The sequence below is a fragment of the Schistocerca piceifrons genome, chromosome 2 (assembly GCF_021461385.2).
Source record: "Schistocerca piceifrons isolate TAMUIC-IGC-003096 chromosome 2, iqSchPice1.1, whole genome shotgun sequence".
Classification (NCBI taxonomy): domain Eukaryota; kingdom Metazoa; phylum Arthropoda; class Insecta; order Orthoptera; family Acrididae; genus Schistocerca; species Schistocerca piceifrons.
The window spans coordinates 506,043,720-506,063,661 of NC_060139.1; positions in this window are offsets into that span (position 1 = coordinate 506,043,720).

Here is a 19,942-nt window from a genome sequence, read left to right on the forward strand (position 1 = left end):
AAGCAAGTAACAACTGCGTGCAGGAAAAAGGCAAATTATCACGAAATCCTCAATTAATACCGAAGTCTCCTCCAGTGCTATCAGAATGGTCACGGCAGGCAGCGACCTCTCATATGGTGCGGCTTCTCTCCACCGCAGGCTGCGTCTGATCACTGCCGTCTCCACTCAACAACTGTTCGCTTGCTACTACTCGCAGTAATAATATCTCAGACTGAGAGTTTATGTATGCACACCACAGCAGAATCATTGGTAAACTTCGCAAAGAAGTATTAACATCCAAACTTATATAACCCCACCCTCACTTTTAAGAATTGTGTGGTGTGATTCTTGTATAACACATTGGCAGGGAATGAACGCAAAATTGCTACATAACAAAACTGAGAAAAATAGCAATGATATTTTTCAAAAGTGGTAGATTGTATAATCATAAGCAAAACATGTACATAATACGAAACTGATAAGCTGTATGGTGTTGTAAAAAAGAAAAATCTACAAGTATCATCTTGTGCTTGTAAGGACTAATATCCAACTGATATTGACAGTACTTCATTCGACAGGATAACAAAATGTTGTTTATACTCGTAGTTCTCCAAGAGAGTAAAACAGTGTCTCAGTTGTGTAGATACAAATATTACACAGAATTGGAAATAGAGCAAAGAGAGAGAAAATAAATATACAAGTATCATTGTGCAGGTAAGCACTTACATTTTCATGACATTAGCGGTACTTCTTTTGAGAATATAACAAAATGTTATCTACTGTTCTTTAACAGAGTAAAAACCATCTGGCAATAGAAAAACAGGTAAAGAAACTCATGTTTTAGTTGCAGCAGACTCAGCGACACCTCGCACTATGTATACTGACAAGCACATCGAGATGTTAACATATTTTACGACATACAAGCTTGAGGTATAAACAGACTCAGGAACCAATTACATACATTATTTCCACTGACAACCACACCAAAATGCTTTAATGTGTCACTGCATTTCATATTCACATGAAGATACTGTACAGAATCAAGAGTGTAGCAAAAGGCACCTCTTCAAAGAATCGTGAAGATCATAAAAGCATTGACATTGTATCGCTTTGAGAAAACAAGTTCTCATAACTGACATAGAAGATCAAAAGTCTCATACATGGCACAATAACAGAAACGAACGATATTGAATAAATGAATAATAGTGAGTTATATACACTTGTATATGAAACTCAACATTATGTGAATAGGCACTTAAGCTGAGTGCTCAGTAAATGACTCAAAATATGTATGACCACAGATAATTACTTAAGTGTGGCAAGCTTCTTGAAGTACAGTTGTTATATGAACTTCAGCCCAAGCACATTGTGACAAACACGTCCTATATGAATTCATTTTCTGATGTTGCAGTACACAGCGAACCGTAAAGTACATGTTTTGATCCAGAAAACACAAAATGTGTGACACATAACGTCACTGAATGACATACAGACATTAATAATGGCATATTTAAGAAATGTTACAATTAATCGTAGATCCCAGAGTTGATATGTAAATAGTGATTACATATGATGTAAATTATCATACAATAGAAAATTACAGCTAAACAATCAAAACATCACTTTTGCAGTCAATAAAGCTGCTCGAGCTATGGAGAAACCAACCACTGAAGACTGGAATAGAGTAAAGCGCATTTTCCGGTATTTGAAAGGGACCTTAAATTTTGGAATTGTATATAATAAAAAAGAAGAGTTAAAGATTTACGCTGAGCAGATTTCGCAGGTGATAACCGGACAAGGCGCTCAACAACTGGAATTCTTGCAAAGTACTCAGGTGGTGCAGTGTCATGGACAAGTCAGTTGTAGAAAGTAGTGGCCACATCCACAACCGAGGCGGAAATAATTGCAGCTAGTGAAGGAACAAAAGAGTTAGTTTGGTTACGTCGTCTGCTATCAGAATTAGTGGAAATGTCGGGGCAGCCTCCAGTTCTTTACATTGACAATGCTAGTGCATTGAAGTTGGCAAAAAATCCAGAATATCATCGACGTTCTAAACATATAGAGGTCCGACATTTCTATGTTCGTGAAAGATATCTGAACGGTGAGATTTTCTTGGAACACATTGATGGACACAACCAGTTGGCAGATATTTTGACGAAACCTCTTGAACGAGTTCGATTTAATTTTCTATGTTCAGAAATTGGCATGCAAGAGACAAAGCAATAATTTCATGATTTTTTCTTTTGGAGGAAGTGTTAAAAGAAAAGAAAAAATTCCTTGACGTCTATATTTACGTGCTGCTCCGTGACCCTGCTGTCAATACCTTTATTCGTGGCTTGTGTGTAACTTCTGTGTATTTTCTTACAGTAAATGTGTTTTTTTTCGTATCCAGGGTGTAATTACAAAGCTAATAAAATGTTTTCTTGCCTTTAAATAATATTTTTCATCATATGTGAGTATACACAATTCCTTCTTATACAGTAGAAGTGACTTGAGCTCCAGTCAACATAAGTTAGTAAAGACTGTCATTTCTTATGACTGCATATTCAGTTTCGTTCTCATAACTGATTCAACATTCAGTCATTGAATAATGGATCTCCGATTATCACAAGTACTTCCTTATTATTACAACATAATTATTTCATTTATTGAAAAACATAGTAGGGTTTACATGACGATCATCGAATAGAAAATAATAAGTAGCATCACAAGGTCAATATCGTCAAATGTTAAATGTCAACTCGTCTGTGTGTGGAGTCGGAATCGTATGGAGTCAAAACTGAATGGAGTCATAGTATGATGGAATCATAATCATATGCCCATAAATAATTAATCACAACAGCAAAATAAATACAGCATTCAAAAGACATATTCTATAAAGCAACTAATAATGGCGCAATTTATTCTAAGATGCAACACAAGAAAGATTTATCCTCAAACTTTTGAGTAGTAGCTGAAAGAAGTGGTTTATTAATCGAAAATGAAGCAAATAACTTCTCTTGAGCTGCAGGATTGCTTGATGACAAGAGAAAAAAAATCATCATCTTCCAATCATTACCTTAACATGATGGAATAGGTACTGCATCACTGCTGCAGCAGAACCATAAGAGAAAGCCTGAAATAAAATTGTTTAAATAGAAAGACACTAAAGTATTGAAGTAACTTATTTTGCACGGTTTCGTACGAGATCCATAAAAATGTGGCTGATTAGCTTGCATCAAAGAGGAAAAATTCTACAAGCTGAAAAGAAAAAGTTGTCAAAATGCATAATATATTTATATACAAGTCACGGATCAATGTTTTTAACACGACTGGGTACATTTGGAATGCTTTGTTAGAATGCTACTAGCTCGCTTCGTACGCTACTCTCTAACCTGAAAATATTGTTTAGTTCGTAAAAACGCGTACAGTTCTGTATTTTTTTATTGCTTTTGCAACAGAGAGAAAATTCAATGATGATCATGTCATACATAAAAAATAAAATTCACTAAGTGTGAGCAGTAATAAGTTCTGAATGGCTACAAGATGCGATAAAAGTGATATAAATACTGGTTTACTGGTTCTTTTACTTTTTACTTCTTTTACTTCTCAGAGTTTTTAGCCATGTATTAGAATGAAATGTTGACCACTATCAGATATTACTTTGTCAGCATGCCTTTCTTCCTTCAGAAAACTCTTTATGAATGCTGTAAAAACAGATTTTGCAATTGCTTCCGTAAAGGTTTGAATGAGACATATTTAGCGGTAAGCTCAATAGTTACAAAAACAAATCAATAACCATGTTTCGATCTCGTAACAAGACCAAAAATGTCAGCTAGTTCTCTTAGTTTCACAGGGATGATCGGAAATAGTAGAGTTTTGTGCGTAACGGTAGGTGGTTTTGGCATAGTTTGCATTTTGTCAAGACAGTGGGAATTCGCTTTTCCATATTGCTGAAGTATCATATATCCTGTAATTTCTGAAAACATTTCTTAGCACCAAAGTGTGCGTAACTGAGATGTGTGGACCAAAAGGATTTGTTGACGAGTACGTCTGAGACGCACAGTACCCAAACAGGACATCTACGTATGAATAAAATGTGTTTACGTTCAAGGTAGTACTGTCTTATCGCAGTGTTTCATTTGTTTTGCCATTTCTCCTTCATCTCTTTCCAGATTGCCCCCTTCTCCTGTTCGTGAGCAATATCACATAATGAATATGAAATAAAGTTTTCAGAGCCTACTTGTTGCATTATAACAAACTAAAATTATTTTCCTTGAAACCTTCCTCATTACACTGGACTAAACCAACAGGTGCACGTAAGGACATCAGCAACAATGTTTTCTCACTCAGATATGTAAATCACAGTAAAACTGAATTCCAGAAGGAACAAAGCCAAACGTCTTAAACGATCATGATTTAGTTTAGTCGTCATAAGAAACTGAAGTGTCCAATGACCGGTATATACCTTAGTGTGTTTACATTGTAGAAAGGAATGAAATTTGTCAAATTCCAAAGCTATTACTAATGCTTCGAGCTCAATGACAGAATAGTTACGTTCGGCTTTGGTTAAAAGCTGGCAAAAGCTATAGTTTCCTGGGTAAGAATACATTTTCTATGATTTATTGAAACAAGTGTACACCAAGACCAGATCTTGAACTATTCGTCGAAAGACAAAATTCGAAAGATAATCAGGATGGGATAATATGGATGCATTATGCAATGCAGTTTTCAGATCATCATATTCGGTCTGGGCGGCATCATCTCAGCCGCGAACAGTATTGCTGCCTGTGAGTTGCATATAGTCTAGGTGTAGATAAGCTCTCTAAGCCGATGACACGTCGATAAATATTCACAAGAATTAAGACTCCTCTAAGTTGCCATTTGTTTATAGGTACAGGCATTTTTTCATTTGCTTTCAGTTTTTCTGGATTGGGTGATTACTTTTCGTAGAGACAATGTGGCGAAGAAATTTAATTTGCGTTTTACCAAACTCTGATTTTTTAAAAATTTACTGTAATGCCATGCTCAAGATATGTCTGTAACAGTTCACTCAGTACCTGGTTGTGTACTGCAAACATATCACGTTCACGAGAGAAGTGATTAGCATTTACAAAATTAATGCGTTCACTGTGATTTCCAAGGTGATAATTATTGAACTTTCTGGTGTCGTTATCACGACCTATATTTTCTTCGATGCTGGCAAGCTGTTCCTATCTCTTTCTTACGTCACGTTTATTTTGCTGATTAGTGGTCATCTGCCCTTCTTTAAAACGTGGCATAGACTGAAATTCTTCAGCATGAGCGAACAGAACCGGCCGAGTATCGTCTGACCCTCTGTCTGAATCATTGTTCCATTGCGTCACTCTCTCGGATAATTCTTCTAGATGTTTTGCAACAATAATCAACTGATTTTGCGTCTTTGAAACTTCAGTGTTATTCTGTACCTGTAAGGACTGGAACTTTAGTGCTAAATCCTCTATTTTCCATTCTTGTAGTGACTCAAAATATCAACAAACGGTACATGGTCAAGTCTGGACTCAAGATTATTAATATCAACCATGAGTTCCTCACGTACCTCAGTTTTTAATCGTTCTGAGATTTTCCCGAATTTACAATTTAAATTATCATAAATCTCATCCCAAAACAATTAGAAGTTCTCTTCCTATTTGCTACCAGATCCCTTGATCTCGCCACGAGGTTAAACATTACTTTTTTAATCTATTATTAAATCCTATAACCCCCCCCCCCCCCAATGGAGCTTGCCGTTGGTGGGGAGGCTTGCGTGCCTCAGCGATACAGATGGCCGTACCGTAGGTGCAACCACAATGGATGGGTATCTGTTGAGAAGCCAGACAAAAGTGTGGTTCCTGAAGAGAGGCAGCAGCCTTTTCGGTAGTTCCAGGGGCTACAGTCTGGATGATTGACTGATCTGACATTGTAACACTAACCAAAACGGCCTTGCTGTGCTGGTACTGCGAACGGCTGAAAGCAAGGGGGAACTACGGCCGTAATTTTTCCCGAGGGCATGCAGCTTTACTGTATGGTTAAATGATCATGGCGTCCTTTTGGGAAAAATATTTCGGAGGTAAAATAGTCCCCCATTCGGATCTCCGGGCGGGGACTACTCAAGAGGACGTCATTATCAGGAAAAATAAAACTGGAATTCTACGGATCGGAGCGTGAAATGTCAGATCCCTTAATCGGGCAGGTAGGCTAGAAAATTTAAAAACGGAAATGGATAGGTTAAAGTTAGATATAGTGGGAATTAGTGAAGTTCGGTGGCAGGAGGAACAAGACTTTTGGTCAGATGAATACAGGGTTATACATACAAAATCAAATAGGGGCAATGCAGGAGTAGGTTTAATAATGAATAAAAAAATAGGAGTGCGGGTAAGCTACTACAAAACAGCATAGTGAGAGCATTATTGTGACCAAGATAGACACGAAGCCCACGCCTACTACAGTAGTACAAGTTTATATGTCAACTAGCTCCGCAGATGATGAAGAAATTGATGAAATGTATGATGAGATAGTAGTGAAGGAAGATAATAGTGAAGGGAGACGAAAATTTAATAGTCATGGGTGACTGGAATTCGAGTGTAGGAAAAGGGAGAGAAGGAAACATAGTAGGTGAATATGGATTAGGGCTAAGAAATGAAAAAGGAAGCCGCCTGGTAGTGTTTTGCATAGAGCATAACTTAATCATTGCTAACACTTGATTAAAGAAGGTTGTACACATGGAAGAATCCTGGAGATACTAGAAGGTATAAGATAGATTATATAATGGTAAGACAGAGATTTAGGAACCATGTCTTAAATTGTAAGACATTTCCAGGGGCAGATGTGGACACTGACCACAATCTATTGGTTATGAACCTAAAGTAAAACTGAAGAAACTGCAAAAAGGTGGGAATTTAAGGAAATGGGACCTGGATAAACTGACCGAACCAGAGGTTATAGAGAGTTTCAGGGAGAGCATAAGGGAACGATTGACAGGAATGGGGGAAGGGAATACAGTAGAAGAAAAATGGGAAGCTTTGAGGGATAAAATAGTGAAGGTAGCACAGGACAAGTAGCTAAAAGGACGAGGGCTAGTAGAAATCCTTGGGTAACAGAAGAAATATTGAATTTAATTGATGAAAGGAGAATATATAAAAATGCAGTAAATGAAGCAGTCAAAAAGGAATACAAACGCCTCAAAAATGTGATCGACAGTAAGTGCAAAATGGCTAAGCAGGGATGGCTAGGGGACAAATGTAAGGATGTAGAGGCTTTTGGAGAAAGGGGAACCATTTATATGAATATCAAGAGCTCAGATGGAAACTTAGTTCTAAGCAAAGAAGTGAAAGCAAAAATGTGGAAGGAGTATATAGAGGATCTATACAAGGGAGAGGTACTTGAGGACAATATTACGGAAATGGAAGAGGCTGTAGATGAAGATGAAATGGGAGATACGAAACTGCGTGAAGAGTTTGACAGAGCACTGAAAGACTGGAGTCAAATCAAGGCCCCAGGAGTAGACAACATTCCATTAGAACTACTGACGGCCTTGGGAGATCCAGTCCTGAAAAAACTCTACCATCTGGTGAGCAAGATGTATGAGACAGGCGAATTACCCTCAGACTTCAAGAAGAATATAATAATTACAATCGCAAGGAAAGCATGTGTTGACAGATGTCAAAATTACCGAACTATCAGTTTAATAAGTCACAGCTGCAAAATACTATCACGAAGTCTTTACAGACGAATGGAAAAACTGGTGGAAGACGACTTCGGGGAAGATAAGTTTGGATTCCGTAGAAATACTGGAACACATGAGGCAATACTGACCCTACGACTTATCTTAGAAGAAAGATTAAGGAAAGGCAAACCTACGTATCTAGCATTTTTAGACTTAGAGAAAGCTTTTGACAATGTTGACTGGAATTCTCTCTTTCAAATTCTAAAGGTGGCAGGGGTAAAATACAGGGAGCGAAAGGTTATTTACAGTTTGTACAGAAACCAGATGGCAGTTATAAGAGTCGAGGGACATGAAAGGGAAGCAGTGGTTGGGAAGGGAGTGAGACAGGGTTGTAGCCTATCCCAGATGTTATTCAATCTGTATATTGAGCAAGCAGTAAAGGAAACAAAAGAAAAATTCGGAGTACGAATTAAAATCCATTGAGAAGAAATAAAAACTTTGAGGTTCGCTGATGACATTGTAATTCTATCAGAGACAGCAAAGGACTCGGAAGAGCAGTTGAACGAATGGGCAGCGTCTTGAAAGGAGGATATAAGATGGACATCAACAAAATCAAAACGAGGATAATGGAATGTAGTCGAATTAAGTTGGGTGATGCTGAGGGAATTAGATTAGGAAATGAGACACTTAAAGTAGTAAAGGAGTTTTGCTGTTTGGAGAGCAAAGTAACTGATGATGGTCGAAGTAGAGAAGATATAAAATGTAGACTGGCAATGGGAAAAAAAGCGTTTCTGTAGAAGAGAAATTTGTTAACATCGAGTATAGATTTAAGTGTCAGGAATTCGTTTCTGAAAATGTTTGTATGGAGTGTAGCCATGTATGGAAGTGAAACGTGGACAATTAATAGTTTAGACAAGAAGAGAATAGAAGCTTTCGAAATGTGGTGCTACAGAAGAATGCTGAAGATTAGATGGGTAGATCACACAACTAATGAGGAGATATTGAATAGAATTGGGGAGAAGAGAAGTTTGCGGCAAAACTTGACTTGAAGAAGGGATCGGCTGGTTGGACATGTCCTGAGTCATCAAGGGATCGCAAATTTAGCATAGGAGGGCAGCGTGGAGGGTAAAAATATTGGAGGGAGACCAAGAGATGAATTCACTAAGCAGATTCAGAAGGATGTAGGTTGCAGTAGGTACTGGGAGATGAAGATGCTTGCACAGGATAGGGTATCATGTAGAGCTGCATCAAACCAGTCTCAGGACTGAAGACCACAACAACAACAACAAATCCTTTTAATTCACTGTTAGACTTTCTAAAGCATTATTTATTGGATTTTATGATCTCATCAAGTTGAGCTAGTATTAATTGTGTAACATTATTATTGGGAGAGGGAAAGATAAAATTATTTTTCTCTGTATAATTGGTTGTAGTTCCCTGCAGTTCATCATGCAGGACTGGTGAGTAATACAGCATGCACTCTTATTATTCACAGTATCATTCGAAAAGTATCTGGGTTCATTGTCCCAAGAAGAAATTTTTGCACCATGCCTTAATTTTTTCGAAACTTCATTTGAAGCTACTTCTACCATCTTGTCCATTCCTGCCTTTCTCTAGTTTTCATTGTCGTTGTAGTAATAAAGAAAACAAAACAAAATGCAAGACACCTGTTTTACACAAAACTGTTAACTACACTGTTACAAAATAAATACTGAACTAGAAAAGTTTTGAACAAAATATTTTGACTTAATGTGGAACAACATACAAGAAACAAAAATACTATGCAACACCTAATGACCAGATACAATTGCATAACATTTTGCAAATGCAGTAGAAAGACGAAGAATCTCTAACAGCAAAATCGTCCAATGAAATGAGCTCCTGGCAGAGTCGCCAGGTGAAACTGATTAGTAATTGCTGTTTGTTCTGCTGAAAGACATACAGAAATATGTGACATTGCATCTCTAGCAGTAATAGAATTCTGGTCGAGAAAGAAAAGAAACAGAAATTAATTACTCTTCCTGCAAATCATAAAGAAATCCATTCTCAAGTAATTGACTGCAAGTTTTAAAATATTCTCTAACAACTCCTAACAACTTTTCAGAAATGCTTCTTTATGCAACAGACAACTTACCTCGTCTTGCCACTGCAACTGCGTGATCAGCAACATGCTACAAATATTTTAAAACCAACACGGCAGTCAAAGCGGAGTCCAATGCATGGTCATATTCATTGCAACAACTACTGCCATATTCCTCTTTTTATACAGAAATTGAATGAACAAGAGGGGTTTGGTCAACTAACCTTGAATGGTATAAAAAATGAAAGAAACCAATAAAGACTTCAATTCACTATTCGCAAAAGAGATTATTTACACTTACAAACTTTACACAGACCTGATTCCACAGTGTCTATACTCAATAAAGACGCCTCTGGCCACAACAAGGATTCGAATATTACTCTCAATGTATGCATATATAAATCTGACAAAATCCTTCCAGTGCGCAAGCAAGCAACAACTACACGCAACAAAAATGGAAATTACCAAAAATCCTCAATTAAAACCCAAGTTTCCTCGGCGCTCCTAGCATGATCACGGTTGACTTCAGCCTGTCATGTCGTGAGGCTTCTCTCCACCGCAGGCTGTGCCCGACGGCTTCCGACTCGTCTCAACAACCGTTCGTTCGCTACTACTCGCGATAATAATATCTCAGGCTCAGAGTTTGTGTATGCACACTACTGTAGAATCAATGCTCAAACTTCCAAAGAAGTATTAACGACCAGCTTCCAGTATTGCTCACCATATCCACCTGACCTGAACGCGATGGAACACGTTTTGGACGCTATTGGGGGGCCATCTCCGATCTCATGAACCAACGGTCCGTAGTTTATGTGAAATGTGTGATCTGTGCGTAAACGCCTTGTGTCACATATCTCCGGAAACCTACCATGTACTTGTTTAATTCATATCACGTAAAGTCATTGCTGTATTGTGTTCCAAAGGTGTGTCAACACGCTATTAAACATGTGGTAAGAATAATATAAATGGCCCATTAATCTAAAAGAAAAATAATCAATACCAAAATAATATCTAATTATATTCAAATCAGCGTATGAATATACACAAATTATAAAAACAAAACTCGACAGAAACCTTGAAGAATGAACCAACCTGTATTTGTTAACAAGTCATCGCTTCGATGCTGGCCAAACCCATTTATGTATTCAGTCGTTTCTGAGTGAGTCCTCAATTTCCCGGTCAATATAGGGAATGTCCTAGCATGTTCTTTTGGTTTTTCTCTTGCATATAAAAAAGTATGCAGCAATTGTTCATGTTCTGATTCCTCACACTAAATGATAGCTACGAAAAGCATTTCTAGGGTGTTGGTATCTCTCTTGTATAAAATCACTTGAGGAGGGAAGCTTGAACAATAACATTTTCTGAAGCAGCTAAAAATTTGCTTGCACATATTTTAGCATCGTTTATTTTTGCGTACTAGATATTATAACTATGATAACTTCTGCTGGACGCTATTTGATTAAAAACGTATATAACATGAAAAGTGATAAAAATAATAACACACTTAACGATGCAATATTGAACAGACCGTCGTAACGCGTTTCCAGTGTTTTTCCTGAGACACTCCTTACAAACACTGGAATAGCCTTTTAAGGATGCCACAATTGATTCCTGCTGCCATTCTGTTTCAAGCTCAGTTCTCAACAGGCAATAAGCTCTAGCAATAATAGTTTATCGATGTGGTGATTGCATATTTAACAAAACCTTTTATATGCCTGTATGAAACATTTCCTCATTTATCATAGACGGAACGCTTCTGCGGAAATGTTTCATTCCGCCTTTGCCCTTGGGAAATACCCGCACGCTTTGACTAAATTTACATTCGGATAATTTACCTTTCAATTTTACGCGTTTGTGAAACTTGTCTGCCATCACGGCATATTTAAATTGCTTTTCGCCGATATATGATATTCGCTAAAAACTCTACACTCCGTCGATGAAATCGGCATAATTTTTTGTGTACTTATTACAGCCGTCGCTGCAGAAGATAACTGACCAGTTAGATTAGCTAATAATTAATATACAGAAACAGACAATCTTTTTGATGAGGTTTACAAGGCAGCGGGCAAATAACTCCATCTGAACTTCCATCTGCATCGTAATTAGGAGAACATTACTGTAAGATGGAGAATGATAGGTACTTATGCGAGCAGACAACACGGTAAGAGAGAGGTTCAGATATTTGAAATGGCTCTAAGCACTATGGGACCTAACATCTGAGGTCATCAGTCCCCTAGAGTTAGAACTACTTAAACCTGACTAACCTAAGGACATCACACACATCCATGCCCGTGGCAGGATGCGATCTGCGACCGTAGCAGCAACGCAGTTCCGGACTGAAGCGCCTAGAACCGCTGGGCCACAAGTGCCGGCCTAACAGAGAGGAAATCAAGTTTCAATTAAAAGAAAAGAAAGGGAGTACATCAACGAAATATTTGAAAGATACGGCGTCATTTGGAGGCTTGCTACGTAGTATTTGGTATTGGAACACGGAAGGCAGGAGGCGCTAGTGGTACTCAGTGTACGTTCCGCCGCATACAGTAAAATGGCTTCGGAGTATTTATGCATATGTAATCTGGCAATGTGCGTAACGAGGAAGTTGAGAGAGAGAGAGAGAGAGAGAGAGAGAGAGAGAGAGAGAGATATGATGTAGTTATACCTAACAGCTTGAAGCTAAGTGAATGAGGAATGAGCTTACAAAACAGTGTCTCATAAGAGAAATACACTTGCCCTGTTTGGTTAATACAGAATTTAACTGCCTTCTTTAAAGCTCTTTACAAATGTATCCTAATTGAGTGCTTTAATGTTTCATGATACTTTTTATTTGAGTCATCAGTCTCCTCAGTTTTCTCACTGGTTTGATGCGGCCTCCACGACTTATTCTCCAGTGCCAAACTCTTCATCTCAAGGTAGCACTTCCAACTTACGTCCCCAGCTATTTGCTGGATATATTCCAATCTCTGTCTCCCTCTATAGTTTTCCTCCTCTACAGCTATCTCTAGCGCAATGGCAGATATTCCGTGATGTCTTAACAGATGTCCTTCCATTCTGCCCTTCTTGTCAGTGTTTCCCATATTTCCTGTCATTGCCGATGCTCTCAGAGAATCTCCTCACGCCTTACCTTATTATTCCACCTAATTTTCAACATTCTTTTGTAACACCACATCTCAGATGCTTTGATTCTCTTCTTTTCTGATTTTCCTACAGTCCATGCTTCACTATCATAAAGTGCTGTGTTCCAAACGTGCATTCTGAGAAATTAAGTCCTAGTTTGATGCTATTAGACTACTCCTAGCTAGGAATATCCTTTTTCCCAACGACAGTCTGCTTTTAATGTCCTTCTTGCTCCGTCCGTCATGGGTCATTTTACTGCCTAGGTAGCACAATTTCTTAATATCATCTACTTCATGATCGCTAGTCCTGATGTTAAGTTTCTCGCCGTTCTCATTTCTGCTGATTCTGATTACTTTCGTCTTTCTTCAGTTTACTCTCAATCCATGTTCTGTGCTCATTAGACTGTTCATTCCATTCAGCAGATTCCGTAATTCTTCTTCACCCTCACTGGGGATAACAATGTCATCAGCAGTAGCGGACAAAAATTGGAATCCCAGAACTGCTCAGACTTACACGAACAGCACTAAGTCTTCCTTTCTTCTACGGACGAAATTGTTTTTGTACAAAAAAGTACTAGAGGTTTAGCTGTATCTATTGTTCATGTTGTTTGTTTTTCACATACAGGCATTGCTACCAGGCCAAGAGAAGCAAGTGATACATTAAATACAAGAAACAAACAAATGTGCTCGCTTTACTAAAGGAATAATTATTGTGATGAGTTTTTGACTTTGACCTTAGGCTGGTTTCATCAAATTCGACCAACTAACTGCCAGTTGGGAAGCAATTTACTACAGATCTGATTCTGCGCACATCAATACGACGAATACTTTCTTAGTAGAACGAGCAACCTCGTTTCTTTTGCGTCGAAGTAACGCGGAACTATAGAAAGCAAGGAGTTTGTGGCACATTTTACTTCGTAACTGAATGTGTAATTGAGCCTACACGAAAAGCTCGAGCGAGCTTCCACAGTTGTTGAGACACTAGATGCGCCTACCTTCCAGATTTAGATTTTAGGTGTTCTCCTTAAAACGCACAGCGCAGTTGCCGGAATGGACTCTCCTGGATACCAGCTTCCAGGGTTAGGAGAAGCGCTCTGGAGGTTTAAAAGACGAGGGCCGGTAAGCTGGTCAACCTGTATGTCGTATTTAGGCGGTCGCACATCGCACTTCCCTCAAGGTGCATACGGGGTTGGCACAAACTTCCCACCTTAGTTAACCGATTCGCAAAAATTTCGTAAATGTTTACACAGCTTCATATGGGATAACACTTGACTCAGAGAGGTGGCGTGCACAGATTCTGTACCGCGTTGGGGAAGGAGTGGCAGCAGTGAGAGAATCCATCCACCATCTACCAGTAAAATGGCCTAATCCAGGTTAACACGCCAGCCCTGTCAAGATACAGGACGAGGGCAGGAATGAGAAGAAATGCTGGGATTGCTCATTTAAAAGGACAGTTTCGATTCCGAAGATGTGCTCCATCTATAATGCTTTCGTTGTCTAGGGGGTATTATACCACAATAATAATCATGAACCTTCCAATTACAACACCTTATATTAACTTTGTATCAAGCTACAGAGGTTTCATGTATTTGCCGTTACATGGTGTAGCGTTCCCCCATTTGACTGCATTTAGGGGCTGTCATTGCGTTAGTTTCCTGATTTCAGTTCAGTTCGTTTAAATGCATGTACGAATTCAGCAGATCTGCGTAAAGGGATGCGAAACAATTTACTGACGTAGAAAGCGCTTTTCCACAGGATTTATAACGTGTTATGTGCATCATTTTCATATGGAGTTTGCTTGTTACGATAGATGGTGGAGCATCAGTGACTTGCTATGGCCAGAGCAAGCGTACGTTTTCACCAACCATCAGCTGCAAAACGATAACGGTCGCCTCAGAGTTGTAGTATCATTACTCTTGTAACTCCTTCTGCACTGTCGATAAGAATGAAGTAATTTACAAGAGAGTTGTTCGTGGATAAGTCTGTAAACAGTCGGCGACCATAGCACCTTAAATTTTCGAGAACAGTTGTTTGCTGAACCCATCTGCAGCAGAACAGTGAACAGCAAAAGGAATTCATTGACTACACTGGGTGTCACCGCTCTGAGTCTCTCTCCAGACAGATAGGAGAGTACAGATCTCGCACTGGACTATTTGCCTCCAAAGTCGTCGGTTTATGATTTTTCTCTGGGATGTAAAGGAACAGCTCTAGGGAGGCAATACAAATATTGTTATTCATTATATTTGGTAATAAATGCCATTACATTGGAACATTAAAAATGCACGTATTAGAACTTAAATGTTTCAATGTATCGTTAAGTATCTTTGCTACTAGGTTGGTGCATAAGGCAATAACGTTGCAGTTGGTCGGTTGGCATGAAGCAGCGAGGAAGTCTGTGGCGCGTGTATGGCCGGCGCCGCTGGCTGGGTCCACGCGGGGTGGGAGCGTGAGGGGCTGTTCCTATTGCTACGAGGTCGGTAGCTCACCGATCCCGGACACGAAAGTTGGGTCTTTACTTAATCTACCAGCCAGTCCCAACTGTTCACATTGTGTTGTTTGAATTTCATTGTGGGCTGTTGGGACATTCCCACGAGCATCAACGTGTGTTTTCAAGTTGGAAAAATTCTAGCCGCCCTCCTGTGGAGTTTAACTTGATTATTTTGGAATTGAAGTGCACCAGCGGAATCTTCTGCCCTGTGGCCGTTAACGTTCCGGTTACCTGTCCTGGCCGTTGACGTAAATTCAGGCAGCGTATGTTCCTCGTCGTGTTGTGACTCTCCAGCACAGCGTGTAGTTTGACAGCCGAATGTGTAATACGTTGTGGGCTCCGATAACTTCTCCATTGTTCCATTGAACTCCCTGTTGTGTGCTGGTCGGGTGGAACGGAATTTATTCTTTCGCTTGATCCGTTGACTGTCTGTCGGTTGGGTTGCCGTCGGATTGAGAATTGTTCGGTCGACTGCCTCTCTCACCTAAGCGAGCGTTAGTGTTTGAATTCCAGGCCGACCCTTGGAATCTTCTGAGCGCCGTTTGATGTGCTGCCTTTTCTTATCTGTCATTGTTATTTTATATATGGCTTCTAGCTGATTTTAAATTATAGATGTTTTGCCCTTGTAAGTAGGCTGTTTAGGATTTTATGTTGGTAACGCCACGTAGCGCTCTATATGAAAATCACTGGCTGTGCTGTGTGAAGTCTGTGGCTGGTTTGCATTGTTGGAATATTTGCAATTGTAGTGTTCGGCAGTTGGATGTGAACAGCGCGTAGCGTTGCGCAGTTGGAGGTGAGCCGCCAGCAGTGGTGGATGTGGGGAGAGAGATGGCAGAATTTTGAGAGCGGACGATCTAGACGTGTGTCCAGCAGAAAGAGTAAATTTGTAATACTGGATATCATGAACTTATATATATATATATATATGATGACTTTTGAACATTATTAAGGAAAATACATTGTTTGTTCTCTATCAAAATCTTTCATTTGCTAACGATGCCTGTCAGTAGATAGTGCCTGCAGTAGCTAGAATCTTTTATTTAGCTGTATTGACTGTATTGGCGCTCGCTGTATTGCAGTAGTTCGAGTAACGAAGATTTTTGTGAGGTAAGTGAGCCATGAAAGGTATAGGTTATTGTTAGTCAGGGCCATTCTTTTGTAGGGATTATTGAAAGTCAGACATCTTAGAAGCTAGATTAAGGACAGGCAAACCTACGTTTCTAGCATTTTTATACTTAGAGAAAGCTTTTGACAATGTTGACTGGAATACTCTCTTTCAAATTCTGAAAGTCGCAGGAGTAAAATATAGGGATCGAAAGGCTACTTACAATTTATATAGAAACCAAATGGCAGTTATAAGAGTTGAGGGGCATGAAAGGGAAGCAGTGGTTGGGAAGGGAGTGAGACAGGGTTGTAGCCCCTCCCCGATGTTATTCAATCTGTATATTGAGCAAGCAGTGAAGGAAACAAAAGAAAAATTCGGAGTAGGTATTAAAATCCATGGAGAAGAAATAAAAACTTTGTGATTCGCCGATGACATTGTAATTCTGTCAGAGACAGCAAAGGACTTGGAAGAGCAGTTGAATGGAATGGACAGTGTCTTGAAAGGAGGATATAAGATGAACATCAGCAAAAGCAAGACGAGGATAATGGAATGTAGTCGAATTAAGTCGGGTGGTGCTGAGGGTATTAGGTTAGGAAATGAGACACTTAAAGTAGTAAAGGAGTTTTGCTATTTGGGGAGCAAAATAACTGATGATGGTCGAAGTAGAGAGGATATAAAATGTAGACTGGCAATGGGAAGGAAAGCGTTTCTGAAGAAGAGAAATTTGTTAACATCGAGAATAGATTTAAGTGTCAGGAAGTCGTTTCTGAAAGTATTTGTATTGATTGTAGCCATGAATGGAAGTGAAACATGGACGATAAATAGTTTGGACAAGAAGAGAATAGAAGCTTTCGAAATGTGGTGCTACAGAAGAATGCTGAAGATTAGCTGGGTAGATCACATAACTAATGAGGAGGTATTGAATAGGACTGACGAGAAGAGAAGTTTGTGGCACAACTTGACTAGAAGACGGGATCGGTTGGTAGGACATGTTCTGAGGCATCAAGGGATCACCAATTTATTATTGGAGGGCAGCGTGGAGGGTAAAACTCGTCGAGGGAGACCAAGAGATGAATACACCAAGCAGATTCAGAAGGATGTAGGTTGCAGTAGATACTGGGAGATGAAGAAGCTTGCACGGGATAGAGTAGCATGGAGAGCTGCATCAAACCAGTCTCAGGACTGAAGACCACAACAACAACATTGCGTTGCGCTAAAAACATTGTATGTGAGTTTACTGATGATCAGAATAAGTAAAGAGAGAAATGTCTGAGTACGTTCAGTTTTGCTCAGCTGTTTGAAAATCAAATAACGTAATGGGTTTACCAGCATAGTAATTTATGAATTTTTCTAAGGGGAGGTTTCACCCTTAAGGTGTGGGATTGTTTGGGCCTTCAGACTGATTTAAAGAAATCTTAGCCGCGCGGGATTAGCAGAGCGGTCTGAGGCGCTGCAGTCATGGACTGTGCGGCTGGTCCCGGCGGAGGTTCGAGACCACCCTCGGGCATGGGTGTGTGTGTGTTTGTCCTTAGGATAATTTACGTTAAGTAGTGTGTAAGTTTAGGGACTGATGACCTTAGCAGTTAAGTCCCATAAGATTTCGCACACATTTGAACATTTTTTAAAGAAATCTTAGGATAAGGCCTTCTGCCTTTTAAAATTCAAATTCCCGTTTTGAGGCTTAAGTTACTGGCCTTCCGCCCATTTTAAGTTAAAGTTGTTTTGCCCTTGAGGCGTGAGATTGAATGGCGCATTTAGCCAGGAGTTAAGGTCTAAAATTAATGGTTCAAATGGCTCTGAGCACTATGGGACTTAACATCTGTGGTCATCAGTCCCCTATAACTTAGAACTACTTAAACCTAACTAACCTACGGACATCACACACATCCATGCCCGAGGCGGGATTCAAACTTGCGACCGTAGCAGTCGCGCGGTTTCGGACTGAGCGCCTAGAACCTCGAGACGACCGCGGCCGGCCTAAAATTAATGTTTGGCTTGCTCTGTTTTTCATGTTTTCTTTACTCTTGTGATGTTTGTTAAATGAATAACGTAGTATGTTCGAGTGCAACTGACAGCCACTCATTTTGGCCCCTTTCCACAGATTAAACTACCTGTCCTGTCCTGCGGGTATAGCAGGGGATCTCAATATTCTCCGTCATTATTTATAACAGTCTGCCAACGCTTGAGTAACTTTTAGATTCCACGTGGTTTTATGGCTAAGAACTCGTCGAGCCATGTTCGGTGCACATTTTCTTTTCCTCTTTTAGCTTGAAACACCATTTCTCGTCACCAGTAACGATATAGGATAGTTGTGGTCGGTGTCGTTACGAGCCGTTTGATGACAACAACAAATAGAGACGCACATATGGCCACCCACTGATTTTTGTGATTTTGACTTACAGATTCCTGTTCTGATACACCAGATTTTTGAACCTTCCCCATTGCATGCAAATGTCGCACGATGGTGGAATTATCACAGTCGACAGTTTTAGAGTACATTGACGTGGATCGTTATGGATTAATGCGTTTAAACGATCCTCATCAGGCCTCGAATGACTTTCTACATCTACATTTATACTCCGCAAGCCACCCAACGGTGTGTGGCGGAGGGCACTTTACGTGCCACTGTCATTACCTCCCTTTCCTGTTCCAGTCGCGTATGGTTCGCGGGAAGATCGACTGCCCGCAAGCCTCCGTGCGCGCTCGAATCTCTCTAATTTTACATTCGTGATCTCCTCGGGGGTTATAAGTAGGGGGAAGCAATATATTCGATACCTCATCCAGGAACGCACCCCCTCGAAACCTGGACAGCAAGCTACTCCGCGATGCAGAGCGCCTCTCTTGCAGAGTCTGCCACTTGAGTTTGCTAAACATCTCCGTAACGCTATCACACTTACCAAATAACCCTGTGACGAAACGCGCCGCTCTTCTTTGGATCTTCTCTATCTCCTCTGTCAACCCGACCTGGTACGGATCGCACACTGATGAGCAATAATCAAGTATAGGTCGAACAGGTGTTTTGTAAGCCACCTCTTTTGCTGATGGTCTACATTTGCTTAGGACTCTCCCAATGAATCTCAACTTGGCACCCGCCTTACCAACAATCAATTTTAGATGATCATTCCACTTCAAATCGTTCCGTGCCCATACTCCCAGATATTTCACAGAAGTAACTGCTACCAGTGTTTATTCCGCTATCATATAATCATACAATAAAGGATCCTTCTTTCTATGTATTCGCAATACATTACATTTGTCTATCTTAAGGGACAGTTACCACTCCCTGCACCAAGTGCCTATCCACTGCAGATCTTCCTGCATTTCGCTGCAATTTTCTAATGCTGCAACTTCTCTGTATACTACAGCATCATCCGCGAAAAGCCGCATGGAACTTCCGACACTATCTACTAGGTCATTTACATATATTGTGAAAAGCAATGGTCCCATAACACTCCCCTGTGGCACGCCACAGGTTACTTCAACGTCTATAGACGTCTCTCCATTGAGAACAACA